At 37.5% G+C, this 22,201-nt stretch overlaps 2 long non-coding RNA genes across 2 annotated transcripts; one reads left to right on the plus strand and one right to left on the minus strand.

Annotated features, from left to right (window-relative positions):
- Positions 1-639: 639 nt before the first annotated feature.
- LOC115797889 (uncharacterized) lies at positions 640-1,361 on the minus strand. The gene is made up of 4 exons (XR_004021464.1): positions 1,328-1,361; positions 1,154-1,223; positions 990-1,040; positions 640-909 (listed from the first exon to the last, which is right to left on the minus strand). It is a non-coding gene; the product is annotated as an uncharacterized LOC115797889 (long non-coding RNA).
- A 9,892-nt stretch (positions 1,362-11,253) lies between these two features.
- On the plus strand, positions 11,254-11,872 carry LOC115774269 (uncharacterized). The gene is made up of 3 exons (XR_004019185.1): positions 11,254-11,312; positions 11,432-11,488; positions 11,849-11,872. It is a non-coding gene; the product is annotated as an uncharacterized LOC115774269 (long non-coding RNA).
- Positions 11,873-22,201: the final 10,329 nt, after the last annotated feature.

Raw genomic sequence — 22,201 nt, forward strand, 5'->3', positions numbered from 1 at the left:
TGCCTCCTTGGAAAGCAAAACATAATGAAATAGGGAGTGGCTCAAGACTTTCACACACTAGTGTATAGTCTCTGCTTCACAATGCAAATACATAACCCAAAGCATACTGAAAAAACAACCCAAGATTTTCTCAATGCAAAGAAATGGCTAAGTCAGCCATCTGATCACAACCCAATACAGGAGTTGCTGAAGACAAAAAAGAGATCCACAAACAAGCAGCAACTCTGTAATAAAGGCCTAGAAGAACATCTCAAGGGAGGAAACACAGTATTTGGTGGTTTGTGGGTTTTAAATTTCAGTATTAAGTAATTTTCATTGAAGTATTAAAAACAATCCCTATATTTAAAATGATGTCAGTTTGTCCAGTTACAAACAAAAATGTCTGTGATTGTTGAACAGTAAATGCATTATTTTTTGTAAAACCCCTTAAATAAAAGCTGAAAGTTTGCTTCAATGACATTTTGACTGTTTGATTTAAAATTTACTGTTGCGGTTTAGAGAGGAAAAAATTGTGTAATTGTCCAAAAACGTATGGACCTGACTGTATAATAGAGAAGTGATAGTGAAAAAAAACATTCTGAGTCTACATGATTTTCACTTATGAACTTTATTTGGCAGATACTAAAGACAACAGTGAGCAGAAACACTGATTAAGAAGCATGAATCAATCTGGGAAAGAGAAAAACTAAAGCTGTGCATTCTCAAGAAAGCAGAAGAAGCTGACACAACATTGTGCTGATGTCAGAAATGTAATGGTGGCTTAAAATCACTCGTTGATCTTTGGTTTCATTTCAGGTTTTATGGTGCACGAGTTGTAGTGGGTGCAGCTGTCGTAGTAGTTGTTGCAGTAGTAGTTGTAGCAAGTGCTTGTAGGAGGGCAAGGATCTGCTGCAAAGTGTCGTTGGTCACCTGAAAAAAACCCCCCTGAAGTTTTACAGAAAGCGATGGTCGGGTGTGGTTTAATTGTGGAGGATAAAGAAAGCACTCACCTCTCCTGAGTTAGAGTTGGAGTGGGCAGGGTGTTTGTGTCCCTTGTCCCTCTGTAGAAAATTCAAAAATGCAGTATTATTTGTATTTACTTATTACAATAGAATGTGCATATATAATCACTTATAATGATATTGAGTTTGATCATGTCTAAGATAACACTTACAGGATGAGCCAGAGTGAGGCTCAGGAGACATCCGAGCAGAAATACCTTCAGCATGGTTTCAGTTATTTATCTGTTGGAAAAAAAGAGACAATAAAAACAAATTAATGCAAGCAAATAACAAATGCTCTTCTACAATCCTTACGCAGAACATACTGAGAATAAAGATTCAATTACCTCAAGTCCTACAGCTGTCTCACAGTGAACTAGGTTGTTGTAGTGATGTAGTGATGAATGTTGAGCTCTTCTTATATACAGTAGCAGTCAAACGTTTCGACACACTCAGTATGTCAGTTGCGGATCATCGTTGTTAAGAAATCCTCCTCCTCCTCCATATTTTAAGGTGTGGCTGATTAGAGACAGAAGCCCCACATGGACAGGATGATACGAATATGTTGCAGTCATTTCATCACAAATATCAGAAACAATAGAGTTTAATGGATTTGTCCAGTATTTGAATCTAAATATTAATTTCATACAATCAGAAAACATTGTATATTACCACTGTAATGTAGGTCTCCACCCTTTCATTGCGGCAAACTGGTAAACAGATGGAAGTACCTGGTTACAAATCAAGAGACTTAGTGGCTTATGCAGTTAACAGGGAACACCCAGTGAAGCTTGAATTTCTATCTGACTTCTTGTCTGTGTAGGTTCTCAGTCATCCAGGTCATAGTAGTGTCTGGAGCTTGAAAAAAGGTGACTGGACTTTTTTTTGTTTCTTGAAGACGTTTCACTTCTTATCCAAAAGGTTTTCTCCAGTTCTCAAACCAAATGGTGGAGAGACCCAGGTATTTAAACCCCTGTGGGCGTAGTCCCTTGGAGGTGGTTATGACCCTCTATTGTTCATGTGCATGATCAGAGAGGAGGCATGGGTCATTGCAATCAGTGGTTTCAGGTGAAACCAATTTAGGACTTCGCTCCATAGTTTCATGTGACCTATTGAGGTTACTGGAACAAAGGTGTGAATGGGGCTTGAGACGTCTGGGAAGGGAGCTCAGGACAGCACTGTAAGTGGGGTAAAGTTGATGACGTCATCCACCTCCTCTGTTTAAAGATGGTTGTTCACAGTGGACATAGATGGCATCTGTCTTTCCTCCCCAAAATGTGAACATTGGCATCCTCAAAAGAGTGCCCTTTCTCCTTCAGATGCAGATGTACAGCTGAGTCTTGTCCTGTCGAGGTGGCTCTTGAGGCCAAGAGCCACCTCGACATGAATCTTGCAAGTATAAAAAGAAGCCTAACTCAAGCGATGAACCTGTGTTGTGTCTACGTATAACAGACAACTTAGCAATCAATCAATTTTAAAATGTATCATTAGGCACTTTGTTACTAACAGTTTGTCACAAAAACACATTTGTTCCAATTTCTTTAAATTGAATCTATGAAACTGCCAACAATTACACAGATAGATGGAATAAAATACATATTTTTGCACAACAAGGAGACACCCAAAGCGCTATTAGTTAAAAACATCTGTCTCAGCATGGTGTGCAGTGTGTCTGTATAAACAAATTGAGTAAACTGGTTAACTGAAGGACAAAGAAAGAAGTAGCAGACCATAACATCTATCTACAGCAAATGAGCAGGATTTGAAAGTCACGTCTTTATGTAACAAAATAAAACAAAAACCCAGCAAAGACCTGACACAGACGAAAGCAAATGTGAGATAAATGTAGCCTATTAGATAGAAAGCACTTGAGCATAGAAAGAAGTACTTTGGTGAATGAGGCATGTTTTATAAAGTGCTTTGAGAGCTCAGAGTAGAAACGTGCTACATAAGAGCCAGTCCATTTAACAACACTTTTTTTTTGGTTTAACTTGGGATCTTAATGAGTTATTCACGTTCCCTCTGGCTCCCATCTTTGTGGAGTGAGTTCCTTGTTTTATTTGATTTTTTTTAGATTTCAACTTTCAACACTCTTGACTCCCTATTGCTGTCATTTCCTGTACTATATAAGTGGTGATAAATATTTCTGATTGTTTCTCAGGCTGCTTGCCATCTCTCTGAAGCTCTCTGTCTCCCACTTCTTCTCTTCTTACTACAGCTATAACAACACCAGCTGCAACTACCACATTAGCTAAAAGCTCCAATACCCGAGCTACTACTACTACTGTTCCAAAGTAACAAGGATAAAACCTGTGTTAGATGTTGGTCTACAACTGCTTTAATCAGATTTGTCATAAGGAGTGCTTTCTTAATTTTGTAGTTTATGTAATGATGGCAGTTCAAATCTCTGTGTTCTCTTTAGCATCTTCTAATTAATCCAGAAATAGAAAGCATGTTGATAATATATGTTTCTCTTCAACCACTAGAAATGTAAAATTAATTTGTGGTTTTTCAAATGTAGTATCACTAATCTAACTACAATAATATAGATTTTGGCTCTTTTAATTGGAAAATATTGTACAGTTGATTATTAGCATCGATAGTTGTTGGCTTACAAACAGATACCTGTTGCAGACCAACAATTCTAGTAAGGCGATACTTCTCTCACTCTTAACAGTTACAATGAGTTCAGCTGTTAATATGAAAACACTGAGGGCAACATTATCTTGAGCAGATTTGCTATCACAATAACAGTCTTTAAAACATGAATTACATGTTGCAACAGTACATGTTGTGTAGAGGCAAGTGAGGTGAGTTACGAGATTGAAAAAACAACTGTCTCATTTCCGCAGGACATTACTGTTTGTTAGTGTTTCTGCTGTAAATCCTGTATGAGGGTGAAGAGGGTGAAGAGGGTGTGTCTAACCTGCCTTGTCTATTGCTAATTTCTAATATTCCAATACCAAACTTTTTATGCAATCGAAATATCTGAAGTGCCTAAGTATAGTATACTGTAAATATCTGGAAATATAAACAGAAGCTAACTGATTGTTAGAGGATAGGTTGACAATGTGGAGTGAAATGGAATATACTTAAAATAATGAAGAACCTAATGCATGTCTGTATTCTACTGTGTAAAAATTGCTGTTACTGAGAAAGATGAATGTAGCAGCTGAAAATTCTAAATGAAATGAAATATATATATATATGTATATATATGTATATATATATATATATATATATATATATATATATATATATATATATATATATAGGGAGAGCGAGAGAGAGAGAAATTTAGAGATAGAGGTAGTCTGTTTATTAAAAAAAAAAAAATCATGTTCACTCCATACATGTAATATTCCTATTCTTATGGCCAATCTTACTGGACATGTATGCAGATATTTGTAGACATATAAATTCAACTTTGGAGAGGCCATGGTATGAGGTAGTGGGCAGGGGTGCTCAGTGACTTTAGGTTGGGGTTTTGAAATGCTGGGGCCAAGTGTTTTTGTTTGATCTCTGAAGTTCTGATATTGTTAATGTCCTCTGATTTTCTCAGTTTGCTTATTATTTAGATTCTTAGTTTAATAAAAGTAGCTTTGTGTGACTCCTTAGTGTTTCAGTTTTGAATATTCAGTTTCTGTTACATTTTTTTAGTGTGGTTTTTCAGTGTGGTTGTGTCCCTGTGTGTCAAGTCTGCATTTGTCTGTTGTGCTTAGTCATTTATGGTTTTATTTTTGGTAACTCTTGTCTTGTGTGCATTCTGTTTAGTTTTGCTTCCCTTTGGCCAAAAACTTATCCTGTTCCCTGACACAGGTGAACAGGATTCTGTTCGCCTGTGTATTTTTTTCCACAGCTGTGTCCTTTCTCCCTAATTACCGTGTGTGTATTTAAACACTGTGTTTTCTTCAGTTCTTCAATTGTTGCATCCTCCCCTATCCCTCATTGGTAGTTGGTAGTGTGGATCCCTGTTCTGTGGTTTCCAGAGTGTCCTAGCCAGTAGAGTTGTGATGAGGCCCTGTAAATGTGTCTGAATCTTTTCAGCCAAATGTTTCAGCAAAAACCTGGTCACACAAAGCCCCATTTAACAGCTTATTTATTTGACATTTGCTGGGCATTTGATGTACAGCATTCATACTGTCACATGGGACCTTTTAGCATAATTATCATATCAGTATCATGTCAAAATCTCCATTTGAAGCCCGATGAAATTAATTCAATTCAGAATTATTTATATAGCGCCAAATCACAACAAACAGTTGCCTCAAGGTGCATTATATTTTACGGTAAAGAGCCTAAAGTAATTACAGAGAAAACCCAACAGTCAAAATGACACCCTATGAACAAGTACTTGGCAACAGTGGGAAGGAAAAATTCCCTTTTAACAGGAAGAAACCTCCAGCAGAACCAGGCTCAGGGAGGGGCAGTCATCTGCCACGACCAGTTGGGCTGAGGGGAGAGAAAGACATGCTGTGGAAGAGAGTCAGAGATTAATAATCTAATGATTAAATGTGATTTGGTTTATAAACAGAGTAAAAAGATGTGAATGAAAAGAAATACTCAGTGCATCATGGGAACCCCCCAGCAGCCTAGGTTTATGGCAACATAACTAAGGGATGGTTCAGGGTCACCTGATCCAGCCCTAACTGTAAACCTGATCAAAAAGGAAAGTTTTAAGCCTAATCTTAAAAGCAGAGAGGGTGTCTGTCCAAGCTGGGAGCTGGTTCCACAGAAGAGCGATCTGAAAGCTGAAGGCTCTGCCTCCCATTCTACTCTTAAGTAGCTTAAGAACCACAAGTAAGTCAGCAGTCTGAGAGCAAAGTGCTCTATTGGAGTGATATTGTGCTATGAGGTTTTTAAGATAAGACGGAGCCTGATTATTCAAGACCTTGTATGTGAGAAGAAGAATTTTTAATTTATGAGAAGCAAAGATAGGAGAAATATGCTCTCTCTTTTAGTCCCATCACTACTCTAGCTGCAGCATTTTGTATCAGCTGAAGGCTTTTTGGGGAGCTTTTAGGACAGCCTGATAATAAGGAATTACAATAGTCCAGCCTAGAAGTAATAAATGCATGAATTATCTTTTCAGCATCAGTCTGAGACAGGATGTTTCAAATTTTAGAATTACTGTGTAAATGCAAAAGAGCAATCCTACATATTTGTTTAATATGTGCATTGAAGGACATATCTTGCTCAAAAATTACTCCAAGATTTCTCACAGTGTTACTGGAGGCCAAGGTAATCCAGAGTAAATGTCTGGTAAGCCAGATAAGTAAGCCAGCAGTCTGAGAGCAAAGTGCTCTACTGGGATAATATGGCACTATGAGGTCTTTAAGATAAGACGGGACCTTGTATTTGAGAAGAAGAATTTAAATTCTATTCTAGATCTAACAGAGATCCAAAGAAGAGAAGCCAATATGGGAGAAATATGCTTTCTTTCTCATCCCTGTCCCTAATCCCTAATCTATCCTGATTGTGGTACTGTATAAAGTATCAACAGATCAGTTGTTGTATATCAATTAAGTATTGTACATAGACCAGGACACCATAGACCACAGGTTAATGATCAATTTTGTAATCATGTCATCAGATTTGCAGTCATATGTCTTGACAGTCAGGTGAGAGGAACTGATCACCACCTGGTGGTGAGTTGGATCAGGTCACGGGGAAGATTTGAGACAGGCTTGCTGTACTCAAGCAATATAGTGCTGGGAGTTTCTAGCAGAGGATCCTGTACATGAAGTCTTCAATTCCCACCTCCGCCAGAACTTCAAGAACATTTTGTGAGTGCCTGGGGACCTTGTGTCCAAGTGGATCATTCTTAGCACTCCCATGGTTGTGGCAGATATATGGAGTTGCGACTGGTTCCTGTCACGGCAGTAACCTGTGAACCATATCACTGGAGGTGAAGAGAGCTGGTAGGCAAGTTTTGCCAAGCTTGGTTAGCTTTGGGACACTGGAGGCAGCTGACAGATATCAGCAGGCCAAGCAGGGTGCAGAGATAGCAGTAGATGAAGCAAGTCCTAGGAGTTTTTAGAACAAGACTTTCTGGTCTCTGGCAAACTGTTAGGTTGCTCAGGAGGGGGAAGCAGCTTCCTACCCACGCTCTATAGAGTGGGCATGGGGTCCCACTGACATGCCTTCCATAGTGGAATCAGAATCAGATGAAGGGGGGCACTGGGGTACTTAAAACTACTCCTTAGTGGTAAGGTCCTGGTCGGAGGAGCTTTGCCATGAATTTCTCAAAGCTCTGGATGATGTGGGGCTGTCTTGGCTGACATGCCTCTTGCATGGAAATTAGGAACAGCTCCTCTTGGAGGGAATACTGGGGCAATGATTTCGCTCAAGAAATGGGACTATGGGGGCACATTTCAAGGGGGATCACATTACTCAGCCTTTCTGGGAAGATCAGTGCCAGCCTACTGGAGAAGAGAGTCCATCCCATAGTTATGTAACACAAAAAATGTTGAGATTTTCTTCCACTGGAAACATTTAAAAAATGCTATAAGGATTGATTTACTCTTTGCAGTGTTCATTTTATAACAAGCAGGTCTTAGGATTAAAAATGTTATCTGGTAACCTCATTTGAAAAGACAAGTAAGTCTTTCAGCATTACAAACAGGATGCGGATAAACAGTCTGATGCTAATGTTGCTTTGCAGGAAAATAAAACAAAAATAGAAAGGGAGGGGGGGGGAAGTCACTCATATATTTTAATTCCACCATCAGAAGTAAAATCTCTCAAAGGCATTTGCAAGAAGGTGTAAAATCTTATGACTGCTGTAGAGGAAATAAAATGAGGTTCACCATATGTCAACAAGATGATTACAGTGTTTGGAAAAGATTGAGTAGGCACTGAGGTGGAAATGAGGCTCTAGGCAACAGTTTCGCAAGTATATAGCACCTAACAACCTATCAATCATCCATGACTGGCAAATATTTACCATCCTTTTCAATGTATATCTGTAACATGTTTTAACATAGTCATCTTCTAAACTTTACTTAAAATGTAATTCATATTCATATTTTCAATCATACACAAAGTGCAGTGTGTGCGTGTGCGTGCGTGCGTGCGTGTGTGTGTGTGTGTGTAAGTAGGCTGGGATTAAATAATTTAAACCTTTCAGGATTATAAACAGGATGTGGGCCTTTAATGTTGCAAAAGCACGCTCTAGTCTGATAACGAAATTGTGTTTACGCCTAGTTTGGTTTCGCCTCAGGAGGAGGCCATGGGAACTGACCACATCAGAGATGAAGTAACACCTTTAACGTGGGAGATGAGCGTGGGCACACGGAGTCTGTTTAAAAGCCAAGTACCATCTTGGAGGCAGAGTACACGAGCTTGATTTCATTCATCATTTTGCTGTTTACTCTCATACTCTAGTGTTGCATACAAGCAACTCTGACTATCAAGGGAACTGAATTACACTTTGAAGTGCAAGATGAAAGTCTTTCTTCTGATGATTTTGTACTTGGTCAGTTCCTCTGTGGGCGTAAGTACAAAAATGTCTAAACAGTTTTTGTTTGATATTTTCATGACTTGTAAAAACCTCTTCTGCTAATGTTTAAAGCAAATAAATTACATGTTTCTGCAGAACTGTCATCATTCGCACAGCAGTGAGTCTTACAGTAGCGAGGTGAGACTTAAATTATTCCACAATTGTTTGTAAATAGAGTAATCTAAAACTTGGTATCAATTCAATTTTAATATTTTTGCAGCAGCGTGGCAGATACCCATGGATTAGACCTTCATTCAATCTCTGTGCTTTGTTTCCTGTTCTGTGTTCACAACCACCACCTGTTCAGCCATCAACTTCAACCACAACACAGTCCTCCAGGACCACTACCATTACAACTCCGCGAGGAGACAATAGGTGAACAGCACTGATCTAAAAATAAATTATAGCTTATGCTACGTTGACATTAATTTTCCAACATAATCAACACAAAGTTACAGTATAAAAGGGAAATGGATCCTGTGTGGTTTTTGATGTGTGTTTTTAGGATTTTGTTATCTTGAAGCCAGGGCTGAACCACATTTTATTGACATATCATATAAAAACATTGCATACTATATTTGTTTGCATATTTTCACATTTCAGTGTTGGGTCCTGACTTCACTTATAATAATGTTTTGTTTAATTTTTTTCATATGAAATGAAGCCGTATGTATATACTGGAATTATACACTGCATTGTGATTTGGAACATGTAAAATTTAGGCAGGCATTTAGTCAGCTGAGTAAGGATGAGTTTTGTTAGAGACTAGGCTTCCAGACATTAGTGGGAGCAGTGTTGACGACATGCTAGTGTAATATCCACTCAGTGGGTACACACACCACCAACCCTGGATCAACGTAGCTTAAGAAAAGGATGAGTGCTGAGCTGGTAATATACGACTCTGTGCTTCTTCAGATAAACTCGTCGTGATGCTTTTTTTTTTTTTCACCTTCATCCACCCTCTTCATCAATATTTTCACTGATTGCACTGCACTGTTTGGTCCATTGAGCTGACTGAAAATGATTAAGATTCTTGTAAACATGCACCTTTTTCTACACAGCTAGTGTTATCGCTTACTATTACTGTATGTTTGTTTTGCACACATGGTCATTATGAATGCAATCTGTTTTGTGGATGTCTGTCTAACTTGAAACTTGATAAATTTTGTAAACCACCTAATGATTGTTGTATTTGATGCTTTGAGAATTTGATTTTTCAAAATCAAAATAATTTCAAAATAAAATGTCAGTCGAAAGAAGATCCTTGTATAGGAACCTTATTTTATCTCTGTCTGTCTGTCTGTCTGTCTGTCTGTCTGTCTGTCTGTCTGTCTGTCTACCCCATTGCAATTTGCATTCAAAATTCTTAAATATATTATGAGCAAAATGCACATAAATATGTATATATATAGAGAGAGAAATAAGAGGGAAATAAATGAAAAGAAAGGCATACTACTACTACTACTACTACTACTACTAATAGTAATAGTAATAATAATAATAGTAATAATAATAATAATAATAGTAATAATAATAATAATAGTGACATATTGTTATTATATGGGTCCTATACCCAAATTGTCTTGTCTTCTAGATTCTGTTTGCTGTTTTACCATGTGATGTTGCTAGAAATATGTTTTATCACCATAAAATAAGTGGGAGATATTCCTTTATCAAATGTGGACAAAAAAATACGTGGTCGTCTTTCTTGTCTTTGATTTGAGGTGGTCTACAAAGAATTTAAAATCTGAAGTAGGTCAAAACAGCACAGCTAAAGACAACAAGGATCGGATACAAATTATATTTAAGTATATTCAAGTGAAGCACTTGAACCCATTTTTAGATTTTAATGTTTTAACGTTCGAATGAACCGATGAGTTTCACTGAGGTTTTTTTTTTGTGTCTTACATTAACTTATCAAACTTTAATCTTTACGTTTGTAGCAGCTTAAGCTTATTGCATGTCTGTCTTTTAAGGGTTTTTTGCACATCACACAGTTTTGGTTTGACCACACTGCAATTACAACAGCGAGACACTGACACATCAGCCGCACCCATAGGTGCCCTGAGTAACAGGAAAACCACAAGGCCTCGACTCTTATGCATTTGTTTATTCATTTCAAGAGACATTACAGCATCATAAATGAAGGAAAACATGCAGTTTAGGGTACTTAGTAGATTTTCTTCGGCTTCCACCTCCCTGCTTCATTCAGCAGATGATTAGGTCAAATTTATCTTTTTCAGTCTGCCATGTGATTGGTTGGTCCAGTCTGTGAGCAATGCATAAGTTGAAGCTCCCCTGCATGCAGTTTCAGAGATAGTCCCTCAGAGTGGGAACCAATTCAAAACGACATTGAGTTTGTTTTCTTCTTGAAAATGATTATCATAACCCTACTGTCATGCTTCGCCATGGTGGTCTCTGCAGTACCAGTAAGTAGACTCATATTGGTTATGGTTTAAAATATATATTTTAAGTTAACATTTGACATTCTATGAAGTCTTATGTGATAATTTTGCCATGTGTCTTTGTTTTTGTTTTTTTTCCAGGTCAGTTCAAATGTCCATGCTCCCCTGCAGTCACAAGGAGGAGACACTCCAACTCAAAGTGCTCAGCCTGTTATAGCCGCAAACCAGAAACCAGACGCTCCCACACCGGCCCCTTTTTCTCCCAGTGGTCAACCACAGGCTGGAGTTCTGCAGCAGCCTGATCCGAAGCTCATTCCTTCACTGCAGCAGTACACCTGGTATCCACAAGGAGGCAGTCCACTGATCATGCCCATGCAGCCAAGCCTCTATGGATCTCACCAGCTGACGATGCCACAGCAGCCTCTGGTAGAAAGAGAGGGAGGGGAAAAGTGGAAAAAACTGAATAATATTTACTGAAAAATATTTAACTCTTCTTTTAATCCTTTCCCTCTTTTTTCACAAATGTGTATTGTTGCTTTTTTCAGATTTTTCCACCTTATGGATACTTATCTATGTTCTCCTCACCCTATGGGAATCAGCTGGTAAGCTAAGAGACACACTGTCTGTGCGTCTGGAGACTACACACATACACCAAGCATACATGTTTATGCCGGACCGTGTATGAAATCTTTTCCAACCAAGAGCCAAATCAACTTGAAAGACTTTTCCTTTATTTTTTTCTTCCCACAGTGCAGAGCAAGATATTTCTTTCTACCATGTGCTGTGAACATGTACTGCATAGGATACATGAAACACCCTAAAACTCTTTTGTCTGAGACAGCGTTGTGTAAATAAAGACACTGGTATTTTGGCTTTTAGAATAGGGAGTTAATATTACATTTGTAACTTGTGTCAGTGCATAAATTCTTGGTGTGTGTTTTATCTTATCTTCTCTCCCCCAGTTCACCCCGTATGGTTACCCAATGATTCTGGAATCAACTCTTCCACAAATTCCAGGAAATCAGCTTCCCAACACCCCAGTATTACCTGCAGAAAATGCTGCAGGAGCAGTTGCTCCTTCAGTAGATGCAACTCAGGCAATGCAACTACAACAGCAACAGCAGCAGCAACAGCAACAGGTGCCTCTGCATTTGTTTTAATAATAATAATAATATTAATAATAATATTCTAATGCAGAACACAGAAAAAACTTAAAATGATCTAATCTAATACTCATCCACAGAATCCTCAGATTGTATACATGCTGCAGCAACCCATGGTGAGTACACAACATTCTTGGAAAACTTAATTAATGTTATTTGCAATTTCACAATTTTCTTTCTGAGAAAATTTAACTTGACACATGCTGTCATTCCTTACCAGAGCTCTCCTCTTGGCAGTCTTAGCTCGGAGGAACTTCAGGTAACACAGCCAAGATTTTTATCTTCTCCAAGCTTGTTCAAACAGTCTGTTTAGTGAACTCAGTGATCCCACTGACACTGCGATACTTGCCCCTCCCTTGCCTCTTTACAGTATCTTTTCTCTCTTTACTGTTTCAGATGGCTGCTACAATGGGCCAGTTGGGAGTGTACATGCCTACTGTGCTCACAAACCAGCCTGCAGGAGCTGTTCAGGCCAGGAGCCAGGCCGCTGGACTCAAAAACCCAGAACAGCCAGGTGTTCAGCCAGCTGTGGGGACCTCAGCTGCAGGAGGCCAACAGATACAGGGTCTGCCGTGCGCTGGATCACAGACGAATGCTAACGGTGTACCTGCAGGTTTGGCAGGAGCAGCGCCTTCTGCTGCCACTGCCCAACCCCAACTCCAGCCCACACAGGGGACCCTTGTCTGAGGGATTTTTAACTCTCAGACAAGGGTTATCTGACCCATGACATGCTAAGAGAAAACAAAATGCATTATTGATGCATACTAACAATTTTTCAGTGGAACTTCTTAAGGATATTACTAACCATGGTTATTTAATTGCATTATAGTTTTTTAAAATAAATAATACTAAATAAAAAGGAAATGAAAAAAGATTGAACCTGAACAGTTTTGTCTTTCCTAATCATGTGTATCATTGCCTTCCATAACATTTAATTACATGCATTTTCAAGTTGCACAATAACAGTTTTTGTCACTTGAGAGCACTGCAAACAACCTGTGAACGAAGAACTGACCTGTTCAGAGCTTTTAGGTTAAAATGAGCAAATTGCTACACACAGCAGTCAAGGAGTAGCAGAACTTTTAACTTGGAGTTATGTTTAAGTGCAGTATTCACTCTTTTGTCTCTGGCCTTTAGAATCTATTGACTCCTGAGGAAATTAGGCATCTCTTTAGCTGCTGTGTGCACTGCTACATTCACTAACTGGCTGCTAACATGATTAGAAGCTGGTTAGTGAATGTAGCAAGCACTAGATGGCGTTTAGCACAGTAGATTTTCAGATTTTTGTTGCTGGAAACTGCTGTGTGGAACTGATAAAAATGAGACCACAGCTGTTAACCATGAACCGAAAACACCTAAACAGCTGAAATAAATTAAAAAGTCAGGTGACTTTGGCCTTCTCTGAAGTGCTCTGAATTGATTTTCTCAGCAGTGCCATGGTCATGTTATTTCTATGCAGTCCTTGCTACAAAAATATAATAAAACACACTGTGTGCCACTGGTCTTTAAATATTCATTATGTTTCATGTGGTTTAGATACATGAAATCTAAGATTTAAGCCTTAAATGGTTCTTATCAAATATGTAAAATATAACATAAGAGGAGTGTGCATAGCTGTTATATAACACTCATGCTGAGCCATACTTATCCCAGTTTAGCGATTTTTCATCCAGTGCACCTCTGATACCTCTGATCAGCTATAAAACAGCATATGCTCTATTAGAACAGATACACGAGAGTGTGTACTCTGCTTACATTCAACCCCAACTCCTGAATAACCCTGTTGCCCTTTTTTGAGTTTGAGATGTTGCAAGTGGGCACCTGATAAAACACATCACTGAGGAATGTGATTGATGTGCATTTCGAGCCAAAAAAAATGTATTAAGAGATCTCTCAGAGATGTAACTGCCAATTTTGTAATCATAAAACAAAAAACACTTGGCTCACCATCAGCACCTGTCAAAAGTTTGCTCGCCCTTTGTTTTTGCCAGCAAATAAATAGGAGATCTCTCTCCTCACTAATCACACCCCTCTTCGACGATCCTTCAGCGCTCACGTGTTGCCTGGGAAGAAAGGTAATGTAGATCCTGCTAATATCATGTGAAACAGCAAAACAGTTTAATTTTTAATGCTTTTCAAAGAAGTGCACTGAATACTACCAAATGTAATAACTCAAAATATTCTCTTTTATAGCCGAGTTCAAAATGAAATTCATCGTGCTTACTGCCTGCATCCTTGGGATGGCGATCTCTGCTCCTGTAAGAAAAATAGCTACATTTCTGCAAAAAATATCTCTTTTTACATTTACATTCATTCTGAATATTAACTGAAAAGTCTCACCTCAAGTACTTTGAGAATCACCTTTTTTTTTTAGCAGACGGAGTTTTTCTGTCATTATTGTCTTATGTTTTTTTTTTTTCTTTAGTATTTTAATTGTAATTAGTCAAAGAACATTCATAAATTATCTGAATATGTTACACTGACCTGCATTCCACTCAATTATTTTCTCGTCTTTACAGCTGGATATATTCGAGGAGTTTGACATCCATTTCGCTCCACCCGAGGTACAATAAGTAGCAGCTCAGATCAGCTGGTGCATAGTGTGACATTCACACATATAAACCACAGTAAAAGACAGATTTTCAAACTCTGCCCAATTTTCTGCTATTATCTGTTCAACATTGATGTCTTCATAGCTGAACTGCTTGAAGTTTCTTTTTTTACCAATTTTGTTGACTTTCCTCGCAATCTTTTCACTCCTTGAAGTGTGTACAGTGTGATTAATATTGTCTTTCAGGCTGCCCAAGCTATCCCTGCTGGAGTGCCACTTGACACTTTGGAAGTTGTAAGAGTTCAATCATTGTAATGCACCATTTCAAAATATGCTTTACTGTATATACTGTAATCATTCCTTCATATGATATTCTTTGTTGTTTTATTTTATCTTTTTACAGTTGCTCCCGGTTGATGCCCAGAGAAACCGTCTTGGAGGACCTGTTAGTAACACAGTCTCAGCTTGATATTTACCTATTTAGGGTGTAGTATGCAGACTTTAATCTAAAGAATTTAAAATGGAATAGAAATCGAGACATAATCTGAATAAAAGACAACTAATTGTATATGCCCTGCTGTTTCAGAGCCCACGTTATCAAAAAAGAGCAATATTAAACCAGAAGTATTACATTTTTCAGTGCATGTATGAGCTCTTAAGTCTGTTTTCATTGAAAGGTCCGTGGCTTCATCAAGCAGGAGATCCCTAACCCAAATGGCATCGGTTCCAAGGAGTTCGTAGGTGTCTCCACAATATATTTTCGCTGACAGAAGTTTTTGTGTGATGTTATTGAATTAACATTTTCTTCTTTTGCTCTAGTACTTCCCCTTTGGTTTCATCCTGCCTAATCCTGCCGCAGCTGCCCCTGTTGCTCCAGCTGACCCTATTGCTCCAGTTGTTCCAGTTGTTCTAGTTGATCCAGTTGCTCCTGCTGCACCTCTGAATCCTGTCGTTGCGGCACCTGCCCAAGTAAGAATGACTTGTATTTAAATATATTAAGCAAACAACAAGCCTCAGTCATGATTAGATGTGGACCATGTGTGCGCTTTGGTGAAATAACAGCTTTAAAGACTGCAACGGGCAATAAACTGAAGTTAGATTGAATCTAAATTTGTTATGAGGGCAGCAGGTTCATTCCAATAAAAAGTGTCACGTCAGACAAGCAGCCTTCCAACAATTTCTGCTGAGGTGTGGTAAAAACACTGACTCATAAACACACATGTGTGAGACTGTGTTCACTCCTGATTGGCTCACCCAAGGCCTCTGTCATTTCAGCCTGTCAACGATGATGACGATAATGATGACTAAAAATACTGAATCAGCAGGAAACACTTACACTTGGACACACACAGGTACCAATTCACATATTGAGGTTTGAACTAAATAGTTAATATAAATAAAAATGAAAGGATCATGTGTTATTTTTCCATGTCACTGAGTGTGTGAAGTTTTTAATTTGCTTTTGTTCCCACTTTAGGTGACCAGAGGAGTAAGAATACCTGCTTGCTGTGGTGAAAACGATCAGCCAACAATGCTATTTTCTGTGGTGCTACGCATTTAAAATAAAATGGTGCTTTATTTTGAAAACATAAAGTCAAAAACTACGACATGCCTCACAAAAGAAAAAAAAATGGTGCTGTGCAGTGAAATTTGCCCTGACATAACTGTCTAAATATGAATAACTGCATATTGTTTCCTCATTAGCTACATGCAGTATAATTTCTCCTCAATCAAATTTGTGATTTCTGCGCTTCATAATAAATGAAAAAGCTCTTTCATCCATTTTCTTCTGGTTCTTTGCTTGAGATAAATATTAAACAATGAATATCAGATGCTAAGTTCGTGAATTCATGTATTATTTGGCAGATTATTATAGACTTCTGTATTTGTTTTTATTCAAATTTTTGATTAACTGTCCTTGAGCAGTTAGAGAAAACAATAATATATTGTTTTTATAAATAATACAATTTTGGGGTTTCTGATCGTACTGCTATGTTCATTTTCAGTATAAATGGATTTTCATTTAGAGCAAAACTTTTTTTGTGTGTAATGGTTCTCCTTTGCCGTTTTCATGATTTGGAAACACTGCAAATATGATTTGAGAAACTGCAAAACGAAAAAAAGAGACATACGGTATTACATTTCCAACAGCTATATTATCATAAAGATGTAGTTTCAGATATTTATGCCACCTTATGCAATCATAGTGAGACAAATGGCAGAATGAGGAGTAAGCAAAGTGAAGGTGTGCTCTGCTCTAGACAGTGTAATCAAACAGACAACTGCTATTACACAGAAAGTGGATTTGACCACTGGTCATTTAGTAAAGCTGACGACTAGACACCTAAACTCTACCTAGTCATTGGGAAACACCACTCCTATCGCCTGTGACTGCCTCTTAGGTGAGAAAGCAGCGTATAAATATCAAAGTAGCTCTGCAGAAGTCACAATACGACCTGCTGGCATCATCTCCAACAATCAACATTCATCATTTTCTCCTTTTTCTGTGGTGATTTTTTTTTATTATTGCAGACGGTGAGTTATGAAAAACATTAACATTAGCTCATGCATGCTGCTTTAATAGGAAACAACCATCCAGTGTTCCTCTGATGGGAGTTTCACGATTTGCAATGATGCATTTTATGTCTGTAGAACAAACATGAAGCTGGCTATCCTGTGCCTCTGTTTGGCTAGCACAGCCTGTGCTGCACCAGTAAGTGTTAAATATCAGCCAAATGTTGATTTCATGAAGCTGAAACCTGCATATTGCCAAAAGTTTAACTTCTCTTTATGCCTTTAGTTTCAGTACTTGCCTCATTACGCTGGAGCCAGGCAACAGGTGCCACCACCTTTACCGGTAATGATGCATACTGCGTACTGTTTAGCTTCTGCCGTTCTGTGCAAATGTAACTACACATGATGGAGATATAAAATATATGCAAAAACATATACAAAATATTGCTTGTGTGCTGATGTTTTGAAAATTTACATGCATTCAGGTGAACAGTCACTTTGCAGCTGGTTTTCCACACACTGGACTTCCTGGTGGTTACAGTGTGGAACTGGTATGTCAGACTCTTCTTTATTACTCAGGTTTATACATGTTTTCAGATCAGTGCCATTATTTATGAAATTTGGCTCATAACAGGGGTTATGAATCATTCTTACAATACAACGGTTGTGTTTTTTCTAAGATTTACCCCCACAGATTTCCAGGTGTTGCAGGTGGATCAAACCCAGCACAGGTATGCATACAGTCATTTTAGAGATGTTTCTCTATCTGCAAAAAAGTCCCCTAACTGCTTATTTTTGTTACTGAGATTCCTTTTTTCTTCCTTTCTCTTTCAGCCCTTTTCCTCTTTTGGCCTCATCAAGTACTCCATTCCTCAGCCACCAGGCAGACAGAGCGTTGAAGTAGTGAGTGATTACATTTTCCTTTTAAGCATTACAGAAACTTTTGGGTCAGAAAATCATTTTCTGCTCATAGAGGTGTTTTTGGTACATTAAACATATTTTTGAACATTCTTGTGTTTTTACATTTGCAGTTCTATGCATATGACTTTGCTCAGCAAAGGGTAAGAATGTTGAACTTTTAGATAGTTATTTTAAATTTGCAATTAGAAACATATGCATTGTATATTTCTATATATTATGAAACTAAATACCATATATACTTTGGCACAGATAATCCCAAACATCCCACCCATGACAAATGGCCCCATAGTGCCAGAAGTAAGACTTTATTTATTCTGATTCTCCCATCTTCACTTCTCTTCTTAAAAAAAAAAAAAAAAAAAATGCGTTTCTTAATGCGCCGCTTTGGTTTGTTTTTCACAGGTTCTCCCATTTGACTATCCAACTCAAAATATTCCACAGCAAAACATGAATGTGAGGAAAATACAAAAGAAAAAAATATTATCTCATTGTGCTTTGAAGAAGTTCCTGTTGTAAAGTCGGTGCATTTATTTTCTGTTTTCCAGATTTCACCATTTGGTGCCAATGCTCTTCCATCCCAGGACCCCCCAAAGCTGCACCCACAGGACCAGCCCATACAGACAAGCCAGGTAACAATCAAGAGATCAGTCTTCATAGTACCTCTGTAAAAACAAGGGAGTGCTGTTTGAAATGTATGTGATTTTGAAATTGCTCATTTGTCTTTATAGATGCCAGCAAAGGCGTAAACATATGAACATTTAGACGTCGGCAGTGGATGATGAATCATCAGTGATGCTGTTTCTGAAAGTGCTAACCTAAGTTAAAATAACATGCAAAGGTTATCATAAAATAACATTTTTTATTAACAAATCACAAGACTACGAAACTAAAGAATAGTAAGGTAATCTGCATGAAATTAAACATATTTCTGAAGTACTCTTTGCTTCCCCTTATCATCTTCACACATTAACAATAACCTGTTGTAGAACTGCAGACTCTATGAAGTGATGTCACACTGTGATGCTGCGTTTTGACCATAAATTAATTACTTCACTGTAACTTTTCCTTAGATATAATTTTCTTTTAATAAATAAAATCTACTTTTTGAAGCAAGCTTTTGTCACTTTTACTGCTTATTTAAGCACATGTACAGCTGGTATTTTTTGATGGTGGCCTGTGATTAAATAGTTTTATTTTTCCTTTAGTTGTAGCCCATGGTTTATTATTGCAGTATTATAAAGCTAGGTGGGTTATCAAGTTCAAGTAGGCCTACAATAGACTGCTGACCTCTCCAGGGTGTACCCCACCTCTCGCCCTATGGCAGCTGGGATAGCTCCAGCCTCCCCACGACCCTCAGTTGAATAAGCAGAAGAAAATGTATGTATGTATGGCTGGATAATTATCAAGTATCAGCTTGACTTAAGCTGTGCTAATATTCAAAGCATATTTCAATAGACGTTCTTTTTAAAAACTCTTGTCCTTAGAACTCAAATTAGTTAGGGTCTGAAGTTTTTCTCTCAAATATTTAATACCTCACACACCATAGCCTCAGCTTGACAAAACATGGAATTAACATTTTTTTTTTTTTAGCAGTCGTATCTTTTCAGTATGTTAAATAGAGTAACAATGGCAGCAACAACTCTATTTCAATATCTGTGTTACTAGAAGCTCAAGACAATAAAATAATCATAAACAGGATTATTTGAATTGAACTTTCTACATTTAAAGAGGTGATATTATGAAAACTAATCTATGAATGTATAAGGAATGAAGCAAAATATAAGTTATAAGGAGAGCATAATTATATATGTTTAAGACAGTAAATTAAAATAAAAATGTTTATTTTTTGTATATATTCCTGAATAGAGCTAAGCAAATTCCACCTTAAATAATACATTATTTCAGCTGACTACTGATTGATTATTATGTCATCAAAATTGACTTAGTATAAACACATAGACAAATGGCCATCCTGCTAATCACTAAAAAAATTTGGCAGAAAATACTCTAGCACCATCAGCATAGTAAGAAGAAACACTTTCTGGTTAATTAAATCATGTCTATAAATAAATTAAAAATAAAACTTATACATAAAGTACTCATAGAAATATAAATAAATCTGCTCAAAATTAGTCTACAAAACTCTAAACCCTTACCTGGTGTTACTCCTATGACATCCTCTTGTACTTGACTTGAACGTGACTCTATAAAAAATAATTTTTTGGAACGTGGACAAAGTTGGGAGGAGCAAAAAAGAACCCCATAAATGTTGAAAAATACTGTCTTGTTTCTCATCTGAGGTGATGCCTCTGGGCTTGGAAATTTTAGATACTTCAAGTGAAAGTTGCTTGAATGTGGCCAGAGACCCAGGTCTCATCACCGGTGATAATCCTTCACACGGGTCAGTTTAAAACAGAATGTAGGCTCTTTGCACAACTTTAAGTTCCATAATGAAACTGCAGAGCAGACCCGGACTTCCACAAAGCAATCTAAAAATATTCACCTGGACATGCCTGAGAAGATCATCATGAACAGGAGAAGTTTAAAATGATTTTTGATTTTTAGAGCCCAATTCTCAAAGTTTTTGATCACACAACATATACATTAAAAGAACCATATATGTATGTTACATAAAGGACTATTACAGAACATCATACTGCAGACATGAATTTTCACAGTGGGTGGGAAAAGTTCCCCACTGTATAATGTAATTGTCTTTGATAAATAAAAAACATTACAGGAAAGCAAAATCCTGGCTCACCTGGGGACAAAAGCCTGTCCCAACATGACAGAACACTTACCTCTTCAAAACCACATCAAATACACAGACATTGGCCTCTCACGCTATTACTGTCTCCCCTTCAAATGATTCTTTACTGGAACTATAGTTAAAGGCAAATTTAAAAAGAAAGTGCGAAAAAAGAAAAAAGTCCCTTTTCAGGATTGTACAGTTATATATGATGTTTATGGGTTCATAATCCTGCTACTTTAATGTGCATGTTGTGTTTTATGCTGCAGATGTTTAAGGTTGAGCTCATTTTAAATTCTTTATTTCCTGGTGCATAGTTCCACAATAATCCACAATAATACATCATATTCTATGAAATCATCATGTTTGTAGTGTTGCTGTCATGTGGATGAACATCTATCTCAAAATTTTAGACAAGCACAAAATTACTCATTAGAAAAGCCAAATCTTATTTCTGTATGTCTTAAGTTGCAAACATCTTTAGAAATACATACAAGTTCTGGAAAGCCTTCAAAACCTTGAAAAATAATCCACTTGCAAAAATTCTTTCAAAAATCTGTGTTGAAAATTAGCATGTAACTAGTACATCAGATATTCATTTCAACTGGGACTTTATTTTCAAAACACTTGTCTGATCAAAATAGTACCCCTGATTTTATGTAATCTCCACCAAATATCCTGTAGGTGACAGTAGGGAAGTTGTAAACTAGCCACCTTAAACCCAAAGATATCTGAGGATGAGGACGGTTTCGACCCATCCCTTTTTTGTCTTAGAACTGAACTGATATTCTTAATTTATTACTTGCACAGGCAAAATTCCAAAAATCTGGAAGGCAGCACAAGTGCTCCCACTCCATAAAGGTTGTGAGCCGAGTTAATTAAATAATTACCACCCTATTTCAAAAGTCCATAATGAATGCTCAAATGAAAGAGTATCTGTAATCAAATAACATTTTACAATCACAGAAGTCAGGTTTTAGATCATGTCACAGCACAACAGCTGCAGTTTGTGTACTCAATAATGTTATTGAAGCCTTTGATAATCATCTGTATTGTACTGCACTTTTCATAATATTCATTTCAAATGTATATTTTTTTAACTCTGATAAAACTAGGTGTATGATATTTACAAGGTCACCTAAAAGTATCCAGCCTACAGTACATGTTCAAACCTTTAATGGTTATAAAATTCAAATTGTTTACTGTTACAAACACTTAGGCCTCATTCCTCATTTATGATAAAGCTTATAGTTAGGGCTGGATCAGGTGACCCTGAACCATCACTTAGTTATGCTGCTATAGGACTAGTCTGCTGGGGGGTTCACATAATGCACTGTTTCTTCTCATTCACCTTATTTACTTTGTTTATACTCCACTCTGCATTTAATCATTAATTGATATTAATCTCTGGCTCTCT

The sequence above is a fragment of the Archocentrus centrarchus genome, chromosome 1 (genome assembly GCF_007364275.1).
Source record: "Archocentrus centrarchus isolate MPI-CPG fArcCen1 chromosome 1, fArcCen1, whole genome shotgun sequence".
NCBI lineage: Eukaryota > Metazoa > Chordata > Actinopteri > Cichliformes > Cichlidae > Archocentrus > Archocentrus centrarchus.